The following is a 14,424-nucleotide window of genomic DNA, read 5'->3' on the forward strand; positions in this document are numbered from 1 at the left end:
AACGGCCACCCCAGACCCCTCTCCCTCACCCCCGACACCAGCACCACCGCCGCGCCCTCCTTCGGCCTCCCTGCGCTGCCGCCCCTCCTCCTCCGACCTCCCTGCGCCCCCTCCTCCGGCCTCCGGCCTCCCTGCGCTGCCGCCCCTCCTCCTCCGGCCTCCCTGTGTCCCCTGCTCCTTCCTCCTCCGGCCTCCGGCCTCCCTGCGTCGCCGCCCCCTCCTCCTCCGGCCTCCCTGCGCCCCTCCTCCCTGCGCCCCTCCTCCACCATGCCCCCTCCTCCTCCCAGGGACCTCCTCCTCCACCACCGCCGTCGGAGCTCGCCCCTTCTCCACCACCACCCCCTCCGCCACCACCGCCGTCTCCTCCACAACCGCACCCTCCTCCTCCCTAGTGCCCCCCTCAGGCGAGTCCTTTTTTTTCTTTTTTTGCTAATTTACAGATTTAGTTTAGTTTTGTTAATTAGTGGTAGCTAGATTATTGTTAGTAGTTTTAGTGGTAGATTTAGTTAGGTTAGTAGTTTTAGTTAGGTTAGTTAGTTAGCTTGGTTAGTTAGGTGGACGAGGAGAAGAGGAGAAGAGGAGGAGGAGGAGGACGAGAAGAGGAGAAGAAGAAGAGGAGTAGGAGGAGGAGGAGAAGAAAAAGAAGAAGAAGAAGAAGAAGAAGAGGAGAATAAAAAAATAAGGAGGAGGAGAAGAAGAAGAAGAAGAAGAGAAGAAAAAATTAGAAGGAGAAGAAGCAAAGAAGAAGAGAAGAAGAGAATAAGAAAAAATAAGAAGGAGAAGAAGAGAAAAAAGAACAAGTTGATTTTTTATTGTTTGGTATTTAGTGGTAGTTAGATTCTTTTTTAGTTACTTAGTGGTAGATTCTGTTTTTTTGTTGTTTAGTGCTATCTAGGTTTAGCGATAGGTTTAGTTAGCTTGGTTAGTTAGGTTAGTTAGTTAGTTAGTTAGCTTAATAGAAAGAATAGGAATAAGAAGAAGAGGAGGAGGAGGAGAAGAGGAGAAGAGGAGTAGGAGAAGAAGAAGAACAAAAATAAGAAGGAGAAGAAGAAAAGAAGAAGAGAAGAAGAAGAGAAGAAGAGAAGAAGAATACCTTCTCCTCCTCCTTCTTCTCCTCCTTCTTCTCCTCCTTCTTCTCCTCCTCCTCCTTCTCCTTCTTCTTGATTTCCTGTTCTTCTTCTCCTCCTCCTCTTTCTTCTTCTCTATCTTATTCTCCTGACCTTATTTTCCCCAACAATGAGATAATTAGCCCATTTGGCTACAAAATGGCATAAAAACCTTGGTTAGCTCATGAATATTATATTCTTAACTTGTTTTCCTCTAAAATGACATAATTAGAATATTTTTGTTTATCGGGTGGATTTACATGTGATAGTTGTCTCGTCGCTGTGAGGTCTGATGTGCGAAGACCTGCCCGTGCGTTGTACGAGCTCCGCCCCTGCATTCGTGGGTCAGTACAAATTTCATCTCCTCCCCGCCCCTTCATTTACTGTGGCTCGGTTTCCGGATGAAACTTTCCAGATTTAGGTAATTAAATGAATTTATCAGTATGCGTGACCAGTATGCGTCTCCCGTTCGAAAGGGCAACATCTATAAATATGCATGTCTTTGCATATTTATAACCGCCATCCTTTCGAATTGTCCAACATTATCCATGGACAACCCGAGTATGTGTTGATTGGGTACGTTTTCCCGTATGATGTGCTCTGGATCCGATGCGGAATTTCGTCAGTGCCTCCCTATTGTTCTCCGGATGCACATCCTCTCTGTTTATTGCGGAGACTTGTATGAGGAGAACAGCGGGGAGGTGCTGCCGAAATTTTGCGTTGGATCCGGAGCAGAGCATGGGAAAACGAACCCAATCTACACATACTCGGGTGGGATTAGGACCTATCTTTACCTATTAGCGTGTAGGTTGCTTGGACGTAATAAAAATGGCAAACCTGATTAAGCGATGAATATAAATGCTAAATTATATATAAATATATTTCTTCTGTCTTTAGTAGCTACGCAAGATGAGTGATCGTGCATGGATGTATACCGGTCACCCTAGTCAGAAAGAGATCACGAAAGAATGGTTTGTGAAAACAAAGGAATTTGTGAAAGCCGCATTCGCAAATGGCCAGGAAAGAAACTATTGCCCCTGTCCTGGATGCAACAACTATAAAAAGACGACAGAGGATGTAATGATTAAACACCTGTAGAGGAGGGGTTTTAAGCCTAATTATACGGTGTGGACATTTCATGGTGAGTCTATACAACGCACAAGAGCTGAGGTGGTCCGTCATCGCACGGACGAGCATGGTACCGGGATCGAAGACATGGTACAAGACTTTGATGATGCTCGGGATTCGGAAGATGAGATGGAGGAATCTACAAAGGCCTTTTATGAAATGTTGGAGTCTTCAAAACGTCTTCTCCATGAGCACACTGAGCTGTGTCAGCTGGATGCAATTGCACAAGTAATGGCTCTGAAGGCTCAGTTCAACTTGGGAAGAGAATGCTACGACGCGATGATGACACTATTTGGACGCTTCCTACCCAAAGGCCATGTGATTCCATGTCATGCCTTCGAACCTGTACCATTCGGACAAAATACTTCGTGTACTTAAGATGCCCTATGATAAGATAGATGCATGTGAGAAAGGATGTGTCTTATTTAGGAAGGAGTATGCACACTTGGACTATTGTCCCAATTGCGAGTCTTCCAGGTATCTTGTGGTAGACAACGTTATGGGTGAGAAGAGGCAGACCAAAATCGCAGTTAGTGTTCTTCGGTATATGCCAATCGTACCAAGACTTCAACGTCTTTTCATGGTCGAAGAGACAGCCAGAGAGATGACATGGCACAAATTGGGCAAAAGAACCGAACTAGATGTGGATGGGAATAAGATGATGGTACACACATCAGATGGGGAAGCGTGTAAACACTTCGATGGATTGCATCAGGATAAAACGGCAGATCCAAGGAATCCTCGAGTTTGCGCCGCCACGGATGGTTTTAATCCCTTCAGCATGACGGCAACCCAATACAGTTGTCGGCCTGTATTTGTCATTCCACTCAATCTCCCCCGGACAGATTATGCAAAGAAAGAACATATTTCTGACATTGATAATTCCAGGGCCCAATTATCTGGGGAAGAATATGAATGTGTACCTGCAACCGCTTAAGGATGAATTGGAAGAAGCTTGGGATAATGGGGTCAAGACATACGATGCCGCTAGAAAAGAAAACTTCAAAATGCATGTGTGGTACATGTACTCTATGCATGACTTGCCAGCGTATGCGCTATTCTCTGGATGGTGTGTGCATGGAAGGTTCCCGTGCCCCCAATGCAAGGCAGCTCCTCAGTTTCATTGGTTGCAGGAGGGTCGGAAGTATTCTTGCTTTGACTTGCATAGACAGTTCCTGGATCCTGACCATCAGTTCAGAAAAGATAAGAAGAACTTTACCAAAGGTAAAGTTGTCAAAAACTTGGCACCACCTGCGTTCACAGGCCAACAGATCGTGGATCAGTTAAATGCCCTCGAGCCTGATTCAGAGCGTCCAGGGTATTTCAAGGGGTATAATTTAAAACACGCCTGGACTCACAAGCCATGCTTGGGATCTGCCTTACTTCAAAGACCTCCTTCTTCCACACAATATCGACATGATGCACACTGAAAAGAATATCGGAGAGGCTATTTTTGGTACATTGTTCGACATAGATGGGAAGATAAAGGATAATACTAAGGCTAGAGTCGATCAAGAAATACTATGTCATAGACCGTTACAAAACATGCGAGAAGGCAAAGGAAAGCAGAAGTGGTCGAAGCCAAAGGCTTGGTTCAATCTTGGAAGGCCAGCTATGAGGGAATTATCTTGTGGGTCAAAATGCACTTGATGTTCCCCGATGGGTATGCAGTGAATCCCATACTACCTCGTACAAGAAGGCGAAGGCATTCTCTGAGTCTGACCTGGATGATCCCAATAACTTCACCAACATATCATCCCACCAGAAGCTCGTGGCATACAAGGACGCGAGGAAGGCTACAAAAGGGGATGACTTTAACCCTAGCCAGGCCCTTTGGATCCAGAGCTGGTGATGATATCTGGTGGTAGGAGGCCCCATGGCTCGATAGCCATTGGAGATGGGATAATACGTTGTCCACTCACTCTCCCGGAGATCAAGGCACGCCAGTCGAGCAGCTGTCCTGAGATAATGCGTCGTCCACGGCCAGTCGATCTTGCCATCGAGGTTAGTTGTACGTACTAAGAACACTTTCATCCATTTCATTATGTGTGTCACCATAGATCATTACTGTGGTAATGAGGAATTGTGTTCCAGGCTGCTCTTCAGAAAGAGAGATTGGCAAACCAGGCTGCTCTTGAGAAAGAGAGATTGGCAAGCCAGGCTGCTCTTGAGGCTGCTCTTGAGAAAGAGAGATTGGCAAGTTAGGCTGCTCTTGATGAGAGGGACAAGACCATGGCACGATTGATTGACGAGGAGAGGTCCCGGAATGAGGCGGGTCAACGGGCCGTGTACGAGCTTTTTGTGGTAAGTTTTTTTTTCACATTAGCCAAATCATGTGTGTAATGTCTCTTTCATTACTAACTAATACGACCCACTCTCCACGGTCTGTGCGAGAAGAGCGCTCAAGTCCCTCTGCCGATGCCCGTCTTCTCTTTGATTGGCACGGTGAGTTTCATTATAAAATAGTATTAATAATTGAGTATCATCATGCTAACTGAGACATTGCAAAATATCTATTGTGCAGAATAACTCCCGAGCGGCATCACACGACCCTTCTCCAGGTGTTTCTCCTCCTTGATGACCACTACGGTAAGTTTCTCTTCTCCTCTTTCATATTCTCCTTGCCTTAATTTCCCCAACAATGACATAGTTAGCCCATTTAGCTCCAAAAAGACATAGTTAGCTAATTTAGCTCCAAGAAGAGGAGAAGAAATAGGAAAAATGAAAAGAAAGAAGAAGAAGAAGAAGAGAAGAAGTAGGAGGAGGAGGAGGAGAAGGAGGAGAAGGCCAAGGACCTTCTAGTCCTTCTCCTCCTCCTCCTCCTTCTCCTTCTTCTTTATTTCTTCTTCTTCTCCTCCTCCTCCTCTTTCTTCTCCTCTTCCATATTCTCCTTGCCTTAATTTCCCCAACAATGACATAATTAGCCCATTTAGCTCCAAAATGCCATAATAAGCTCAAAATGGCATAAGAACCTTGGTTAGCTCATTAATATTATATACTTGGCTTGTTTTCCTCTAAAACGAGATAATTAGCCCATTTAGCTCCAAAAAGACATAGTTAGCTAATTTAGCTCCAAGAAGAGGAGAAGAGGAGAAGAAATAGGAAAAATGAAAAGAAAGAATAAGAAGAAGAAGAGAAGAAGGAGAAGGAGGAGGAGGAGGAGGAGAAGGCGGAGAAGTCCAAGGACCTTCTAGTCCTTCTCCTCCTCCTCCTCCTCCTTCTCATTCTTATTTATTTCTTCTTATTCTTCTCCTCCTCCTATTTATTCTCCGATTTCATATTCACCTTGGTTTAATTTCCCCAACAATGACATAATTAGCCCATTTAGCTCCAAAATGCCATGATAACCTCAAAATGGCATAAGAACCTTGGTTAGCTCATTAATATTATATACTTAGCTTGTTTTCCTCTAAAATGGGATAATTAGCCCATTTAGCTCCAAAAAGACATAGTTAGCTAATTTAGCTCCAAGAAGAGGAGAAGAGGAGAAATGAAAAGGAAGAACAAAAAGAAGAGAAAGAGAAGAGAAGGAGAACGAGAAGAAAGAGGAGGAGAAGAAGGAGAAGGAGGAGGAGGAGGAGAAGGAGTAGAAGGCCAAGGACCATATAGTCCTTCTCCTCCTCCTCCGCCTTCTCCTCCTTCTTCTTTATTTCTTTTTCTTCTCCTCCTCATCCTATTTCTTCTCCTCTTTCATATTCTCCTTGCCTTAATTTCCCCAACAATGACATAATTAGCCCATTTAGCTCCAAAATGCTATAATAAGCTCAAACTCGCAAAAGAACCTTGGTTAGCTCATTAATAGTATATACTTAGCTTGTTTTCCTCTAAAATGAGATAATTAGCCCATTTAGCTCCAAAAAGACATAGTTAGATAATTTAGCTCCAAGAAGAGGAGAATAGGAGAAGAAATAGGAAAAATGAAAAGAAAGAAGAAGCAGAAGAAGAGAAGAAAGAGAAGGAGGAGGAGGAGGAGGAGAAGGCGGAGAAGGCCAAGGACCTTCTAGTCCTTCTCCTCCTCCTACTACTTCTCCCCCTTCTTCTTTATTTCTTTTTCTTCTTCTCCTCCTCCTCTTTCTTCTCCTATTTCATATTCTCCTTGCCTTAATTTCCCCAACAATGACATAATTAGCCCATTTAGCTCCGAAATGCCATAATAACCTCAAAATGGCATAAGAACCTTGGTTAGCTCATTAATATTATATAGTTAGCTTTTTTTCCTCTAAAATGGGATAATTAGCCCATTTAGCTCCAAAAAGACATAGTTAGCTAATTTAGCTCCAAGAAGAGGAGAAGAGGAGAAGAAATAGGAAAAATGAAAAGAAAGAAGAAGAAGAAGAGAAGGAGGAGGAGGAGGAGGAGGAGAAGGAGGAGAAGGCCAAGGATCTTCTAGTCCTTCTCCTCCTACTCCTCCTTCTCCTCCTTCTTCTTTATTTATTCTTCTTCTCCTCCTCCTCCTCTTTCTTCTCCTCTTTCATATTCTCCTTGCCTTAATTTCCCCAACAATGATATAATTAGCCAATTTAGCTCCTAAAATACATTATAAGCTCAAAATGGCATAAGAACTTTGGTTAGCTCATTAATATTATATACTTAGCTTGTTTTCCTCTATAATGACATAATTAGCCCATTTAGCTCCAAAAAGACATAGTTAGCTAATTTAGCTCGAAGAAGAGGAGAAGAGGAGAAATGAAAAGAAGGAAGAAGAAGAAGAAGAAGAGAAGCTGAGCAGGAGAAGGAGAAGGAGAAGAAGAAGAAGGAGAAGGAGAAGAAGAGAAGAAGAAGGAGAAGGAGGAGAAGAAGGAGAAGGAGCCCTCCTTCTTCTCCTTCTTCTTCTCTGCTCCTTCTTCTCCTCCTTCTTTTCCTTCTCCTTCTCTTCTTTTTTCTTATTCTCCTCCTTCTCCTTCTCCTCCCCCTTCCCCTCCTCCTCCTCCTCCTTCTTGTTTTTCTTCTCCTTGTTCTCTTCTTCCTTCTTCTCTATCTTCTTCAATTTAGCTTATTTGTCATATATATGTTCTTCTTCTTCTTCTTTTGACTTTCTTATTCCCATTTTGCAGATTGGATGTACTACATGCATGGAAGCTGGCATTGGAGTGCTTTAGTTTTCGTTTTTATTTGAGTTGATGAACAATGTGGAACTATATGTATATGTATATATGGATGAACAATATATGTGCAACTATATGTATGTATATATGGATGAAACTTTGTATGTGTTGGTTCTTTTGATATATGGGATGTACATTGATGAACAAATTGCATTTATGAGCTTTGTATGTATATCATATATGTGTTGTGACCTATTTATCATATATGTGCTATGAATTATATGTATATGTGTTGTGAAATAGAAAAAATAAAAAAAAATGTGACAATATATGCTCTTTGCCGTCTGCCAGCTGATGGCAAAGGCCTTTGCCGTCACCTGGCCGAGGACAAAGGTGCCCGTGGCGCCCACCTGTGCAACCTGGGCAGTAGCAGCTAGCCATATAGTATCTTTGCCGTCTGCTTCCAGGGGGGCAGACGACAAAGAAGAGGGCACAGAGGAGGGGGGGAGTAGGAGGATGCAGACGACAAAGAAGAGAGGGGAGGCAGACGGCACAGAAGAGGGGGGGAGACAGATGACAAAGAAGAGGGGGAGGTAGACGGCAAAGCCTCCGTTAGCCCCTAACGGAGGCAACGCCTGTCGGCTGCCGTCTCGATCACTTTGCCGACTGCTCCTACGAAAAGCTGACGGCAAAGGTCTTTGCCGTCCGCTTTGGGGAGACAAACGGCAAAGAAGGTACGATATCGTCGTAGGCTGACGCAGAAATTTTGCCGGCCGTGAGATTCTTTGCCGTCTGTGATATTCTCTTTGCCCTCCGGGATTTACTCTTTGCCCTTAATGGAACTAGTGGGGGTGCATCCAACTTGCTTGCTCACGAAGACCTAGAGCTCATTTGAGGAGGCTCACCATTGGAATATGCAATCCAAGTTCTATAGTGTAAGGGTCCCCACATAGTTATGCATGGATGATAATCTCTATGTAGTACAAATATAGCAACGGAGTACAAGTTTGGATCTTTCAAAAGGAATAGTAGTGTTGCCCTATTTTCTCTTTTTATTTCTTTTTTTACTTTTTTCTTTTATTTTTTGTGGCCTCTTTGGCTCTTTCTTTTTATCTCTCATTTCTCCTCTTTGGGATCTTTTAATTTGTCCTCTTTGGGATCTTTTCCTCTCTTATGGGCAACACTCTATGTCTTACAAGAATAAAAAGAAAAATCATCACACTTCATAAGAAGTACTCAACATAAAGACAAGTGAAAACTATCATGATGTATGCAAATGTATGCATCTGCGAGTGTAGCAGGATATGCAATGATACTAGCGCGTCATGTAGCACTAATAAGGTCAAGGCCCAACTAGCATGCGGCTCCTCGATCAAGCAAAAGTATGTATGACATGAAGATCAAGTCATGAGATGGTGGATGTTGTATGGCAATGTATCTCGGAAAGGCTATGGAAATGCCTTAATAGATAGGTATGGTGGCTGTTTTGAGGAAAGATATAATAAGGCTTATGTATGACAGAGTGTATCATGTCATGGGTTTGGATGCATCGGCGAAGTTTGCACCAACTCTCAATCTGAGAAAGGGCAATGCACGATACCGAAGAGGCTAGCAAAATATGGATGCTGGAAGTGTCAACAATCGAATACTCACATTAGTCCGAAGAACTCATACACTTATTATCGGTAACTCTCTATGTAGTTAGGAAATTCATAAAGAGACAAGTACCCCGCGGAGGAGTGTTCGGGGGTTTGTTGATCCTTGCGCATCCTTGACTCATGGTAACGTGAGGGTACTCTATATATTCCAACCCCTGTAGGGGTTAGCGATCAATTTAGTAGCTAGAGTTCTCAACTAATTTTTAAATTTTTGGAAAACACACGGATTTCCCAAAATACGACACCTATCATTAATAGGCTCAAGATCTTGGCAAAAATAGTCCAAACATTACTCAAATCAATACCTCAAAACTATTGCAAGTTACTACTATACTTAAATAACAACCTTAATTACCTACTCATGCAAGACACACTACTCAGTGCAACAAGCCAACTCTGTAAACAAGATAAGCATGATAACTCAAGAGAGTTCCAAAACAGCCTAAATAATAGCTCTTAAAAATATATATCATAAAAAATAAGAGCTAGGCATGACAGTAGCTACGAAAAGATAAAGAACACACAAAAAGATAAGCATGAAAACCTATGTTGTGTTCTAGAGTGGAATGGACCGTGTTAATCTCCCAAACAAGGTAGGCTAGGTTCCAACTTGTTATGAACAACAGGCAAAACTAAAATAAAATAGAAAGTAAAGAGTGGGACACTCCAAGCATAGCACATAACATATGAAGGGATAAAAATATAGCATGGAGATGGACGAACTGATGATTATTGATATAGAAGGGGATGCACGGGGGCATCCCCAATCTTAGACAGTTGAGTCTCCTTGAATATTTCTTGGGGGCATCCCCAAGCTTGAGCGCTTGACACTCATGTATCTTCTTTCATCATCTCCCATCGCATACTTGAAAACTCCCTTCATACGAAACTGATCATAAGCTGATTAGAGTGATTAGTGCCCTTAATAAAATAATTTATTACTTACTGGAAATAATTATTTTCATGAAAAGCTACTGTTTCTCATGATTGCCAAAGGGTCTTGCAAAGGAAAAGAAAGCTTAAGATTTGCAAAATGATAAAACGCAAAACATGGCACAATGTGTGAAAAACAGAAAAGGAGGTAGTAAACGATTTATTCGGGGCACTTGTGCAACTAAAATCAATAAACTCAGAATAGATGCCAGAAATGAAATTATATAGGGCAAGTTTTCAAAAATATCCAGATAAAAAAGATAATCTGGTGATTTATGGCGAATTTTTCCGTCAGGCAGACATAATCTGTTTCTGGACAACATGTCACACTTTTTTTAATTTTCTTGCAATCGGAGGAAAAAATTGGCACAAAGTTTAAAAATAAAGATACAAATGATTTTTCTACAGTATTAACACACAACAAGACCACTAAAACGGAAATTTAAAACAAATTGGGTTGCCTCCCAACAAGCACTTGCTATGCCTTTGAGCTAGGCATAATGCAAAAAGATCAAGTTGTATCAATTGAACCATCACAACGATCATCAAAAAGCTCTTCAATAATACAATTAGTCTGAAGAGGACTCTCAAAGAGAGGCTTAGTGGCAACACTTATGGGAACTAATGCAAAGGTAGTAAGAGCAATTGGAATTTCATTTCTAATTCTATTTCAGAGGGGTATCTCTTCCAAGGTCTTCAGAGTTTCAACACCCCTAGCAATAGGTATAATTGTTTTGGGTTGAGGAACCTTGGGTACGGTAAGGAACCTAGGTCCCTTCCTTGCAGGGGTTTCTACCTTTTTAGTCTTGATGAATGATAGAGTAGTTCCTAAAGTTTCAAAAATAACCTCTATGTTATCAATCCTAGAAGGGTCCAAATCATGGGATTTAAGGGTCTCCAAAGTTTTGCATATTTTGTGCATGGAGCTATCAAGTCTATTTAAGTTCCCTTGAATCCTACGATCTACTTCATTTGTTTTACTCATGCTTGGCATCGCTAGCTCTATTTTCTCAAGTTTACTCATAATGTGAGCTAGAGGAACATTATCCTTAATGTCAACAATGGGTGGGATTCCTACAAGATTTTCCATAATGTTAAGAGCCTCCCCAATGGGAGCTTCCAAGAAATTCCCTCCTATTGTTGTGTCTAGAACAAACCTATGCCAAGAAGTAATACCAATATGAAAAATTCTAAGCAAAATAGTGATCGATTGCTTCTTGGTGGCTCTATCTTGAGAATTTTTAATTATATACCAAGCATCTTTCAAACTTTCTCCAACCCTTTGTTTGAAGGTGAGAATATCTCCTTCGGGTGCAACACCAGAGGCAAAGGACTTAGGCATACTGACTAAACAAAGTAAAGTAACTAATTTTTTTGTGGTTTTTGGTATACGACTCTAAAGCAAAAATTACAAAGCAAACTAACAAGACTAAAAAGCAAAGGTAAAGGATAGCGTGCAACTCCCCTATCTTAAAGACTGGAGTCCCCGACAACGGCTCCATAAAACTTTGCTTGATGACGAGATGATGTATATACTTCTCGCTCCTCGTTGGTTACCCCAAGTGGAAGGTTGAGATGTATTCAGTAGCAAGTTTTCCCTTAAACGGAGACTATAAGGTTTATCGAACTAGGAGGACTCCTAGGATCAACAAGTAGGTGTCTCCCACCCTGGCACTAGCACAAGACGTGGACCTGCACACACAACAAATAACTTTGCTCCCAACGAGTACAGAGAGGTTGTCAATCTCTCCGGCCTTGTAGTTTGCAATGGATCAAAACACAAGCGAGAATAGTAATAGTGATTGCAACGGGAAAGGAAATGAAAGCGGTAAATGATGGAGGTGTAAACAATGGTGGTGATATGGACCGGAGTCACATGATGTTCACTACTGATGTCTCTCTCCCAAAATACGATAAACAATTATGCTTGGCTAAGAAAATTACAGTTGGGCAATTGACAGAATTATGAACGCACCGCAATGCTAATTATGCTACTTGAAAGTTAGAGGCTCAATAGTAATGGGCAGTACGACAAGACAAGTAGACCGTTTATTCATCAACATCTACTTACTAATCATCCACCTTGAGTTATCTATCCAGAACATCTCGCTGGTATTAATTTGCGAGCCCCACCCAAAGTGTAAACTCAAAGCAACAGATAACTGCATTAACGAACTATGTGTAAGGTAAACAATCCTTGCAACCGTGGTCACAAGCACCGTTGTTTTATCCCTGGTGGCAACAACACATACCCTAGTCTCATGTTTCTGTCACTCAAGCTAGACATCGAGGGGCATGAACCCACAATCATGCATAACGTACCCTCTTGGAGTTACAATCTACTACTCGGCCAAAGCAATAAATATCAACGAAGAACATGCATGAATCACCAAGGAACATAATATAAAAGGATAATCAAATATATAACTCATAACAATCTGAACATAATCTCATAATCCATCAGATCCCAACAAACCGAGCATAGCAATAGTGAGAGTGTTACATAGATGCCTTGATTATGTAGGGCAGCTCACAAGAACTAACCATTAAAGCACAAGATTATAGAGAAGACACCACATAACTACTGGTCATGGATTCATGCTCCAAGGAGGACTAGTCACGACACGTCCGAGAAGCGTCCATGGCGGTGGATAAGCTCCCGGAGGTCAATCCTACCTCCGGCAGGGTGCCGGGAAGAGCTCTCCTGACGCTCCAGCTCTCGGAAGCGCTGCGGCGGCGGAACGATGGAGAAATTCACGATTCTGGATATGATGGAAGGGTTTTCTCGCGGAGGAGTAAATATAGGCCAAAGGAGGGAAGCAGAGGAGGTGGGACCCACCGAGGCGGCCTGTGGGCGCGGCCAGGGGGTAGGCCGCGCGAGGAGGTTGCCTGGACCGCCCCTGGCCCCCCTGTGTGCCATCTTCGGTGATGTGGAAGCTTCCGTTATGCTGATTTTTTATATATTTTTCTTGGGATTTTTTGGGCTTCGAAAAATTGGGTAAGAGCCCCTGCGAAATAGACATCAGCAGACAGAAAATGGCACTGAGTGCACTGAGTTAGTAGGTTAGTCCAAATATGTGTAAAATGATATAAAAGTGTAGCAAAACATGTAACAATGTCACCCAAAAGATCATGGAACTAGCAGAAATTATAGATACGTTTGGGATGTATCATCGACATAGTCTCACTTGAGTTACCATCGGGATTAGTTATGAACTTAAATAGTTGTTATTTAGTGCATGCGTTAAGCATGACCATTATATGTAGTTCTCGTTTATTGCGAGACGGTTACTCATTTAAATCTGAGAATAATGGTTGTTCTATTTATATGAGTAATATCTTTTATGGTCATGCACCCAATGTGAGGGGTTTGTTCATATTGAATCTCGATTGTGATGACACTCATATCCATAACATTGAGACCAAAAGATGTAGAGTTAACAGTGATAACACCACTTTCTTGTGGAAGTGCCGCTTAGGTCATATTGGCGTTAAGAACATGAAGAAACTCCATGGTGATGGACTTTTGGAGTCACTTAATTTTGAATCACCTGACACATGCGAACCATGCCTCATGGGCAAGATGACTAAGACTCCGTTCTCTGGAACAATGGAGCATGCGAGTGACTTATTGGAGATCATACATACTCATGTGTGTGGACCAATGAGCAAAGAGGCGCACGGCAGATATCGTTATTTTATCACCTTCACTGTTGATTTGAGTAGGTATGGCTATATCTACTTGATGAAGCACAAGTCTGAAACATTTGAAAAGATTAAACAATTTCAGAGTGAAGTTGAAAATCATCATAGCAAGAAGATCAAATTCCTACGATCTCATCGAGGAGGAGAATATCTAAGTTACGAGTTTGGTGCTCACTTAAGACAAGTTTCACAGTTGACACCACCTAGAACACCACAGCGTCATGGTGTGTCCGAACGTCGTAATCGTATTTTATTAGATATGGTGCGATCTATGATGTCTCTTACCAATTTTCCACTATCGTTTTGGGGCTATGCATTAGAGACAACTGCATTCACTTAAAATAGGACACCATCAAAATCCGTTGAGGCGACACCATATGAGCTATGGTATGGAAGCCAAAGTTGTCGTTTCTTAAAGTTTGGGGATGTGATCCTTATGTCAAAAAGCTTCAACGTAAAAAATTGGATCCCAAAGCGGAAAAGTGCGTCTTCGTAGGTTACCCAAAAGAGACAGTTGGGTATACCTTGTATCTCAGATCCGAGGACAAAGTGTTTGTCGCTAAGAACGGAGCTTTTCTTAAGAAAGAATTTCTCTCCAAAGAATTAAGTGGGAGGAAGATAGAACTTGATGAGGTTACCGAACCTCTGCTTCAACAAGATGGTGGCACAGGGCAGAAAGCAATTTCTGTCGAGGCAACACCAGTTGAAGAGGAAGCTAATGATGATGATCATGAAGCTTTAGATCAAGTTACTGCCGGACCTTGCAGGTCGACAAGAGCACGTACTGCTCCCGAGTGGTACGAGAATCCTGTCTTGTCTATCATGTTGTTAGACAACAATGAGCCTGCA

Source organism: Hordeum vulgare, chromosome 6H (assembly GCF_904849725.1).
Source record: "Hordeum vulgare subsp. vulgare chromosome 6H, MorexV3_pseudomolecules_assembly, whole genome shotgun sequence".
Lineage (NCBI taxonomy): Eukaryota > Viridiplantae > Streptophyta > Magnoliopsida > Poales > Poaceae > Hordeum > Hordeum vulgare.